General features: G+C 46.8%; 1 long non-coding RNA gene across 1 annotated transcript in view; it reads right to left on the bottom strand.

The window, feature by feature from the left end:
• Positions 1-6653: 6653 nt before the first annotated feature.
• Positions 6654-11087, bottom strand: part of LOC146193758 (uncharacterized) — a 31066-nt gene continuing 26632 nt past the window's right edge. The window contains exon 4 of the long non-coding RNA XR_014706472.1: positions 6654-6850. This is a non-coding gene — a long non-coding RNA (uncharacterized LOC146193758). The remainder of the gene's footprint in view (positions 6851-11087) is intronic.

The raw sequence follows: 11087 nt of genomic DNA, 5'->3' as shown, positions 1-11087 counted from the left end.
CTTTGTAAGGACGGCGTCAGTCAAGAACGCCGCGCCAGGGGTAGGTGGATACCAGATGAGGCTACAAAAGAACTGTTCTCTCACTTCACGCATAAATCTCGCAGGTTCTTGTCTTCTGGCATCGTGGAGTCCGCGCGATAGCAGAGACGCGTGACATCTTTGACATACATTGTTACTCCCTCATTTTGGAGTTGGATGTGCAATTTCAAAGCCCGCTCTTCATTCTCCTGGCGGTCGCTGCTGGTGTACGTACTCAGAAACCGACGTCGAAAGCCCGGCTAGGTAGACAATGTGGCCATTCGCTTCTCGAACCATGTACGGGCAGCGTCCCCAAGGTTGAAATAACATTCCAAAGTTTTGCCGTCTCGTCCCAGTTGTTGATTGCGGCGGCCCATTTGAAGTGAGCCAGGTAGTCTTCGGCATCCTCAAATTGGTCACCATGGGACGGCGTTGGGATCCGAGGGGTCTGTAGTGTGTCGTAGGCGGGAGAAGCAAGAGGAGCACCGCGGTATGGTCAGGCGGTGACGTTGCCATGTCTGCTGGAAGGGTCTGCGGGGGCGTTCCCTCAAAAGGAAAGACCTCGGATGACAAGCCATGAAGCCTACAGCTTGTACGATGCCCACGACTGATCATCAGAGATAGGTGGGTCTTGTTTTCTCTGCCAAGAGGGAGCACAATGGCAACTCTACCAATGTCACGATCAAAAGAGCCGCGGGTGAGTCGATGCTGGGCGTACGTAAAGGAAGGTATTTTAGATTTCTTACCTTAGAGAATCTTAGTTTTTCAGTGTTAATTCATGAGCGCGTAGACATTGAGTACGTTGATAGTTAATTTTTAATCTTATCAATTACATTCAATAATTTAATGCCCTCTACAAACGTGCACGAGCATAATTAACTGTCAAATTATATGTGGAAGCGTATGAGCTCAGGAATCTGAAAAACAGTAACCGGCGCATTTATCATCCTACCTTACAAACGCGACGAACTCGTGTTTATTCTACCTTTAACCTTTTTATTTTAAATCTGCAGCTTTGGGGCCCAAACTGAAATACGCGTGAGCAGTCGCATATGCCATGGCATATTGCGGTGTAAAGAAACCTGCAAAGTGCTTTCTGTGCACTTTTATTCGGCCACTGGAAAAGTCAAAACGCGCTGTGACAATTGACGACTGCGCCCACTCAGACGGTGAAAGAGCAGTCATGTCAAGCTGGCTTCGAGCTATCTTTAGCAAACGGAAACATGCCAACGCAATTTCCTCGGCTCCAGTAAGCAACGCTTCACCATGCTGCCTTCAGTCCAGGCCATACACTCATGTTTTAGGGTTAAGCGTACTAACGACTGTACATTTAGCCTATGCTCGCTATTTACCAAGACCTTATTTAAGCCTTCAATGCCTCTCACATTCTTTATAGCTAGTGATAGCGCCCACGTTATCGACTTAGCAGTAGTAAGCGGCCTACCGACGTAGACTTAAATCACTGCTTTTTTATCCAGCATGCCAAAGTGCCTGCTTTGTCTAGGGATACCGGGTCGTCCTTGACTCCCATTGCGGACATGCACTTTGTAATTCAAAAATCGCTCACTAATTGCTTACTTTGTGGCTCTGCTATCAGAATGTCCAGTTTACCACGCAGATGTAAGCCGTATTCCACATTATGTGAAATACTTTACGCTGCGCTTAACCAGGCCCTACGAATCTGCCTGTTTGGCGTAGTGGTCGCACGTCTGTCTCGCACTGCAAGGGTTCTCGGTGGATCATTTCTACCACACTGGCATCTAAAATTAGAAGGGCTATATGGTACCTGATGTAGCCAGCATGTCAAAACCCTGTGAGCAGTACCTGGTCATGTCAACTGCGAGCGGCTGCCTACCAAAATTATGCCCGTGATTGTTCGATCACAACGCAAGCTCCGGCTCTTCTGGAGACTGGAGCTTTTGCCCTATAGCGTTAAAATGTATGTTCTTGTAAACTGCCAGGGGAATCTTTTCAAACGGCAGCTTACTGGGTTTTATGCGGCACGCTTCGCGTACGCCACAGTTTGACCTTCAGGCTACCTTTAGCCAAATCCACCCGGCCTGCTCACCGCACCCTTATTCTGCCACATGTTGTGGACAGAGGGGAATAAGGACCCAACCACGAGAGGTCTATAATGCTTTTTTGGAGTTATAAAGTTTCGCTCCCTCTCGCTACATCGCACACCTGCTTCTTCACACAACTGGCACTTCTTTCGTACCGGTACATATCGCAGGTCTCCGCGGATTGATGGATGGATGGATGGATGGATGGATGGATGGATGGATGGATGGATGGATGGATGGATGGATGGATGGATGGATGGATGGATGGATGGATGGATGGATGGATGGATGGATGGATGGATGGATGGATGGATGGATGGATGGACGGACGGACGGACGGACGGACGGACGGACGGACGGACGGACGGACGGACGGACGGACGGACGGACGGACGGACGGACGGACGGACGGACGGACGGACGGACGGACGGACGGACGGACGGACGGACGGACGGACGGACGGACGGACGGACGGACGGACGGACGGACGGACGGACGGACGGACGGACGGACGGACGGACGGACGGACGGACGGACGGACGGACGGACGGACGGACGGACGGACGGACGGACGGACGGACGGACGGACGGACGGATGGATGGATGGATGGATGGATGGATGGATGGATGGATGGATGGATGGATGGATGGATGGACGGGACGGACGGATGGACGGACGGGAGGATGGACGGACGGACGGATGGACGGACGGACGGATGGACGGACGGATGGATGGATGGACGGATGGATGGATGGATGGATGGATGGATGGATGGATGGATGGATGGATGGATGGATGGATGGATGGATGGATGGATGGATGGATGGATGGATGGATGGATGGATGGATGGATGGATGGATGGATGGATGTGTGTCCACCTGGGGGCTCATATTTCGTTGACTACTAGGCAACCGCAGCGCAGCGTCTGAATTCCCTCTAGCCGCGTCCAAGCCCGAGATCTCATCGGGCTCCATTTTTTTCGAAGTGTTTTGTAAACGCTTCGGCTTTCTTATTCCTCCTCTCGGTATTATGACCCAAATGCATATTGTTCAGAGTGGGGTGTCGTTATTTTCTCTCGACATTTAAGGGGAGGTTAGCTTAATGGTGCAGCCCTCGGTCAGTCTGCAAGCCTGCAATCTGCAGGATGTCTCTGCCCGTGGTGGTGCTGCTAAGTCTTTCTAGCTGAGACATGCGAACTGCCTCTACGTATCCTTCCCAGCTATTATGCACCGCCATGGACTGGAGTTTCTCGGCATAGGTGCACATCGGGGTCCTAGGGCTATATCGACACAACTTCGGATGAGTCTAATTTCCACTCTTCATCCACTCTACGATTTAGGAAAAACCTGGCGTAGCACACTCGACAAAAGACGTAGACCTATACTAATTTCACTGGATTTCTTTGTTTAAGGCCTCTGCCCCCAAAAGAGATTCTCCTAAATATGCTTAGAACTTGCGACGCGTAGTCGTCTGGCTTTTTATAACACCGTCATTGTATCTGCTTTCCTGGATAAAGAATCCTAGGATTCTGATTTACTCAACTTGTTGGTTGGTTTGGGGGTTTAACGTCCCAAAGCGACTCAGGCTATGAGAGACGCCATAGTGAAGGACTCCGGAAATTTCAATCACCTGGGGTTCTTTAACGTTCACTGACATCGCACAGCACACGGTCGTCTTCTTTTCGCCTCCATCCAAAAGCGGCTGCCGAGGCCGGGATTCGATCCCGCTTCCTTGGCTGATTTTTTCTACTTTAGGAAGGTTATACCTTCCAGTTTAATTTCTAATTTTGAGTCTGTTTCTCCTACGTGACTCAGGATTGTAGAATAACAGTTCCGATTTCTAGGATGAACTTGAGAAACCCCTTTTGGCGGCGTTGGCCGCTACTCTGGCCGCTGCCTCCTTCAAGCGCTCTTCTATGCTCGCGTCGTTCCTACGGGTACTCCATAGGTTGAAGTCATCCACGTATATGCTGAATTTTAGACCCTTAATTTTCTTGAGGACCATGGGGATTCGTCTCATGGCCACGTTGAAGAGAAAAGGCGATAGGACGGAGTCTTGTGACGTGCTATTGCTTCATAGCTCCACTGTGGAGGACTCTATGTCTTTGAACTTTATGCAGACGCTTGTCTGACAGAAAATCTTTTATGTAATTCTACAGTGAGGGTAAGGTGATGAGGAGGGGAAGGTGGAGAACAATAGATGTTGAGAAGGATACAAATGGGGTGGGATGGGGGCGATTTAAAGCCTTTGTTGAGTCACAGTGTCCGCACGTGTGGGAGTGCGCGCTGGGATTTTTTTCTTTGTAGTGCGGCTACTAAGAGAGCGAAGACCCTCTAGATGCACAGAATGAAGGTTGCCTCTTGTGCGGTTGGCATTCTTAAGGATCGTTACGAAACCCAACCAGACATGCAATACTGTCAAGATGTTCAGCTTTCGAAGCGTAGAATGCGCGGCTCCAGCCCGTGGACAGAGGCGAAAAAATCAGCACCTCCTTCGATTGTTGAATAAACAAGATGATTGAGTCGTTCGTGCTGACGTCCTAAAGCTGCCGAATGGACTGTCCCTTGCAGATCTGATTTTGCCAAATGCAGCATTCCGCACTGTCATCTCAAACGCTGTCACTGCGATAGCCCCTGCGTGCTGCTTCATGCTTTCTTGCATGTACCCAGTAAACATAGCCGGAACCCCCACGTAGAAGAGGCAAAGGAGATGAAGCATGAAGGTGGCTGACTGACAAGCAATTCAGATATATAAGAACACATTCTATAGAAGCTTGATAGGAAGAGCGCTTCAGAATGCCTAGCGAATCAATCTCCTCACGCGGTCCCTGTACACTTTGCATATGGAGACTTGGAAACGAAGCCACGTGAAGCAAATGAAGTTCGCTCGGACTAAACTCACAAAGGGTAGAGCTTATGCCGACCCTGCAGCAGCACCACTATTTAATGAGCATTTAAATGGCCCTACCCAAACCAGGTTTAGTAATTGCAGCCTGTGATAGCTGTAATCACTGTAATTGTTTAAACAGGCCATGTAAAACCATGTTACGCGCTTTGGAGGCTTTACGCTGAAATAAAAAGAAGGGCGTAGACATTGAGCTAGTTTTAGCTTAGAGTACCTCTCTCTTTCACCTCCCCAATCTGTGTCATTCCCCTTCAAGAATATTGTTTTGCATTCTGCCTCTTTCCCGCTACCTGCACTCCAAGCGCATAGACGTTTTCTTGGGAGCGGAAGCTCGTAGCCCGATTAGAGATCGCTTACAAGCCTTGGCGAACACCTGCGAATAACTTCAACACTGAGAAATCCATAAGGAATATAGCAGAGATCTAAAAAAAAATAAAAGACGGTTTCAATCCGCAGACTAACACGCATTTGGTGAATTTCCGCGTCCAATTTCTAGCGTTGTGTCAAAGTATAGCAATAAAGCAAAATCCGTACCTTGCAAATGCGTTTAACTCTTGCCAACCCTTCTACTCTCTGACTTTATTTTCTCGGTAGAACACCTAAATTACCAGTGCAGGCCAAGTCGGTTTTGAGTCACCCCATGCACCACCCGGACATGTCGCCTGCCGCCTACCACCTGCCAGAAGCATACTCTTGTGGTGAAACGTGAAATAAATGTAAGTTTGCCAGTGCTTCATAGATGTAAAGCCTCTCTTTGTAACCGAACCCAAGGAAATTCCTCCATGGTCTAGGAGTAGCGCCTGTGACTCGGGTCATTATGAGTTCAGCCCTCATTTCAGTGTTGTTAGCCAATTTGCCAGCTTCATCGAATTTCTGCCAGCAGATATCAGATATACATCCGCAAATAGTAGTTCCAGGGAAGCACTATCGGGAACCAGTTTCCGAGACCCGTCATCAGGTATCGTAGCCAATAGCTCTTTTGTTTACCGATGTCCGGAGACCAGACTTAAAGATCTGAAAGTTGGACTCTCATGTTATGACATAAGCTAGGGAAATCAAGAGATCGCCAAAGATTCTGGCGCTTGTATGCAAAATTTGTTTTTGTCTTGTAATGTAAACTTTGGTCCCCAGATGTACAGTCTCCGCCTCAAAACTGGTAGCCCGAGTTTCCATATCCTGCTGACTCGTTTAAGTGGTGGGGACGCACAATTCCTTAAACCCGGTTAGATCTTTTTTTTTTTGTTCTGTCGTTATTGATACTATCAGCCTTGTGGGAGGGACATTACAGGATTATAACCATTATAATCATGTATTAAAAATAACATAATGAACCTATATTTAACACACTGCAGTATCAGAATAAACAACACAATCTAAACTATCCAGAAAAGCATTAGGAGAAGTAGGCCGAACTACAAAATCTGGAAGCATGTTACCGTCTTTTATCGTTCTGGGGAAGAAACTATACTTGAATGTATCATTACGAGTTGCTAAAGGAGGAATATGCATGCTCTGGCGGTGTCTAGATGTGTCGTTGGTATTAACGTCAAAATATTTCATCTCACTGTTCTTTATTTCGTTGTGAAGAATAAGAAAGAATAAGCAGCAGAGTTTTGGCATCTAAATTTATTTTGCCTGCGCATGTGTCTCCACGTTCTCTACATTGTCACAAAAGTGTAATTTGCAAACCTGTAATTTAATTCTAATTTACAAAAGATGATGTTACAGCAGTGCTTTCAGCATTTGGAGTAAAGCAGACTTCAGCAGCCATGCATATCAGCGTCCGTTATACTTTCCCGGCAAAGTACCTTGTTTCCAGCTCTTTTGCACGTTGTCGTAACAGCTGAAAAAGAGTCCATATGCTGGAAGAGAAGAAAATGGCAGAAAAAATCCTTGGTGATTTGCAGCATGCTTTTTAGATTTATAACGGCGAGCACATTAATATGAAAATTGTCCATCCCTGCTGAATTTACTGCGAAAATGGTCCAGGCGATGGTAACATTATGTAGCGATGGTGGTGCAGTAACCACTAGATTATTTAAACTTGATAAACATTTTGCACGGCAGAAGTAACTAAAATATTTTAAAATTTAACAAAATAGATTTGCATTATGTTCCCATTTCGGTTTGTATATTTGCTTACATTTCTGCGTTTGTCTATGAAATGGCTTGACGAACAGCGGCGATATTTACAAAGCAGGATGGCATGTTGACGTCTCACACATGCACGATATTAAAATGGTACGCTGTCAAGAATATAAAGATGTCCAATCACAGCTGCAATTTCTGAGTCCCAACGTGTCGGCGTATTGCTATTCATGGAATAAACCCGACGCACACAATAAACACAAAGCAAGTCTAACAAAAACTTATCACATTAACTCCCTCATTTCTTATCTCCCCCCTTTTCATCCACTAGTGCACAAGTCCACACACCTCCCGCCTACTTCTATGTTTATGTCTAATGAGCGATTATACTGAGGGGGTATGCGACTTCCACAGAGGAGATGATAACATATTATGTAGCGATTGGCTACCTACCACTAGGTTACCTAAACCTGACTGACATGAAAGTTTTTGAAATTACCCAAAAATTTTATTCATAATATTCCCAATGCGTTTTGAATATTTGCTTACATTTCTACGCTTGTCTATGAAATAGCTTGAGGGGATACTAATAATGCAGGATAGCATTTTGAAGTCTGACACACGTGTACAAGAAGGAGGGCAGCCGTCAGGAGGCCTCTGAATAATTTAATCCCAGGCTACCGACATGTCAAAATGGAGCTCCATCTCTACCGCGAGCGCTCTGTCCAAAATTTCATCTTTCTCCTCATCATTCTTGCAGATTCCTGCATTAATCTTCAACATGGTTGGCGCTCTGAGGTGAGACGTAGCTCCAAGGTAGAACAGTGTCACATCATCGGTCTCTGAAGACCACCATAATAAAGTCGGTGCTGACATCTCACTCGTGAGTCTCTCAATGATGACAGGAGAATACTCCACGAAGACCGGCTTCCAACTTTCGCAACAGAATCCCAACAGCGCCGAACAAATTGGATCCGTAGGGCGTGGCAGTGTAGTTTAGAATCGCGCACTGTAGCCCACACTCTGTCCAAATTCTTCCGAACATTCTTGTGCTGTACGACCACCAACAGACTGCGCTGATTAGTCGAGATGAGTGGCCACAATACAAAACTCAACATCAATTCCTTCATTAATGTCGGAGTCCAGTATGTACTGTGGCACATCGGCAGTTTTCCCGAACCCTGTGGCACCCCTTGCTTGTGGAAGCATAGCACGACGCCCAGGGGTTCCAGTTCTGTTAACGGAAACCAGAGCACCATCCCTACTGTATCAGCTGTGACCCCACGTACTGTGCTTCAGGTGACAACCTACTCTGACTAAAAAGGTCAAAGCTGCTCCGCGCTTCCTGGAATATTGACAGTCTCGATTCCCAAAGCACTGATAGTTTCAGCAAGAGTGTGCTCGACTTCTTTCTTACGACAAGGGAAATAATGATACTGCGATCTAAACGGTGGAATTTCATAGCGCAGCTAAATGTCCTAGACGCACGTCCTTGATTTCAACGCTGACAGTACTGACGCATACACTCTAGCACATCACAGCACAACACTTAGACACAACACTCGGTTTTCACCGTGTTCTTTTTCTGCTCACTAGCCTTTGTTTCTTGCTTTGTATCTGAAACAGCAGCCACCATTTCCCCAGGGTTTTCGATGGGCAGCCCTCTTTTCTTTACGAGCGCGGGAGCTGCATACGTGCTCGCTGCGTTACAGTATACAGTTCTTCCAGTTGTTTAATGACACCAAAAATAAGCTCTTCGTTTTCCAGCTCTGCCTCTTTCGTAGGATGTACAGAAGTCGCCGTGTCAGCTCGAATAACTGCTGTGGCGTCTTCCTCTCACATGTACACAGTTGCAGTCGTGAGCTCTACGAGGGGCGCTGAGCATCTCTGCTGTTTGCTGCCTTCCCCATCTTGTTTACAGCCACTGCGTACACATTTATCATCCCCTGTTGAAAGATTCACGGGGAAATGAGTGAGGTTATCCTCGCTACATCCTATAAGCTCCTCCTTGCGAGTCTTGTACCTCCCCAGGCCGATAAGGTCGATTTTATTATATGGTCGCCCATGTGTATGTTGACAGGCGCTGGATCAACATGTTGCGCTCATTCGCAATCTTTCGTCGGACTTTCAGCATTCGTAACTGGCTCAAAGTTGCGCTTACTCTGGTAGAGCCCCGTCTGGATCGGTGCCTTTGCAGTATGTTTCTTTCAATGGTATGTCACACAGTATGACAGTCACTCTTCTTGAAATCATCTTTCTTATCAACGACTCTACACGATGTCTCGGTGTACTGTGGTTCTTACGACTGTGGTTCCTCCTTTGGAACTGACTAGGAAAAAAAGGATGCCAGGCATGGATGATAGGAAAATAAAACAGCGCACAAAAAGAAACGAAAATAGCGCTGACTTCAACTGGTTATTTTATTGCAGAGCGACACAAATAATGTATGTTTTAAAGGTGGCGGGAACGCATGGGGAACAGCTGCTGTGTTTGCAAGCTACAGAAAGATAAAAAATGTTGAAAAGACGCGAGATAACAGAGCGGAACATAATAGCGAGACAATAAAGCTTGAAAACGGATGGGCGATTAAAGAGTGTTGGCAATAGGAAAAAAGTAACCCGTAACACAATGCTATGACTAGAAGACAAAAGGCAATTAAAGTAAAAAAACGTTAAAATGAGAATAAAAATTAAAACCAATAAAATGCCAAAATGAACATTCAAAGCAAAATACTGAATGCAACCAACGCCAAAAAGCTTCTAAGGGCTAGAAGGTATATAGTTTAGGGTCGTTCGACGTATTGCCGTTTTATACATCTGTGAATTATATACAGGTCTGTGATTCTATTCGCAAAGCTTTAGGTACCTAGAGCGCGGTGCAGACTAAAAAAAAAACGCGACAGAAATCGTAATCGGGAAGCTCGTCCCACCGACAGTGACCGCAATTTTGGATTGTTCGTGGGGCGCCGGAAGAGAATACGCCGCGGAGCGTCGTCTGCAATGCTAGTTGCAATATTAAAGGACACGGCTGTTTTTTTTTTCTTTTGTGGACGATTGACACAGTGGTCGTCCCTCATGCATAAGCGCGTGAGGAAGATGTTGCCACATAAAAGCGATATAGAGTAAGGCATCTTTTCTTCAGGATAAGGCACGGTCACAGTCAGCAGGCTGCTGGGTTAGGTCGTTAGGTTTCTTAGCTTATCGGGTCACTGATCTGTCGCATTACACCGGCGACGATTCCAGCATGACCAACGGTCACCTATTACCATTGTGTGAGGTTTTCGGCCCCACAACGCAGAGGGAACAGATCAGCGGACGGTCGCCCGATCTGTTTTGGTTGGATCGGAGGCCGAGCGAGAACTTGACACCTGATGAGTTAACGGCCTGAACAGCTGCGCTTGTCTGTAGCTTAACAGTGCTGGAAAAAAGAAAACAATCAGCTACTCTTTATATGTTCCCCCTTCTCATCAGTAATAATATTAGCTAGAAATATTAGTTGGCCCCGAACTGCCGGCCCGTTCCGCGGCGAGTAGGCCTATTGCGAGTACGCGGGGTGTGGGTCTGCAATTTCGGCGATTACGGAGCGCGCATTAACAACCTTTAGCGGTTGAATGGGCCCATCGAGTGTAGTTCTTACAGTAGTAACCCCAAATTGACGACTGCTTGCGTCACAAAGTGAGTGCACATTGAGGGGAAAGCGTCGGTGTGATCCTGTCTGGCGAGCACTGCCGGCAGTTGTCGGTGCCACTTGGTTACCCGGTGCAGGCAGAGTACGTATAGTTCCATGGGGCTTCTTGCAGCGCAGTTATAGTTTTTGAACAAATAAAGCTGTAACCGGTGAAACAAAAATTGGACCGTTTTCGTACTGCTAGATCAGCTTGCATTTTATGCTGTGCAAACGTGCAAGATTTATCCAGTTTTATAAACGGTAAGTAAAAACACACTGGGGGCGCCGTCGTAAACCCCGAATCGGCGTATTGTGGCGGCTATTTAGGGCTCACACAATAAATAC

The sequence above is a fragment of the Amblyomma maculatum genome, chromosome 4, assembly GCF_055883805.1.
Source record: "Amblyomma maculatum isolate TAMU_Amacu chromosome 4, ASM5588380v1, whole genome shotgun sequence".
Lineage (NCBI taxonomy): Eukaryota > Metazoa > Arthropoda > Arachnida > Ixodida > Ixodidae > Amblyomma > Amblyomma maculatum.
The sequence above is the reverse complement of the archived record's forward strand: the minus strand, read 5'-3'. Positions and strand labels throughout refer to the sequence as shown.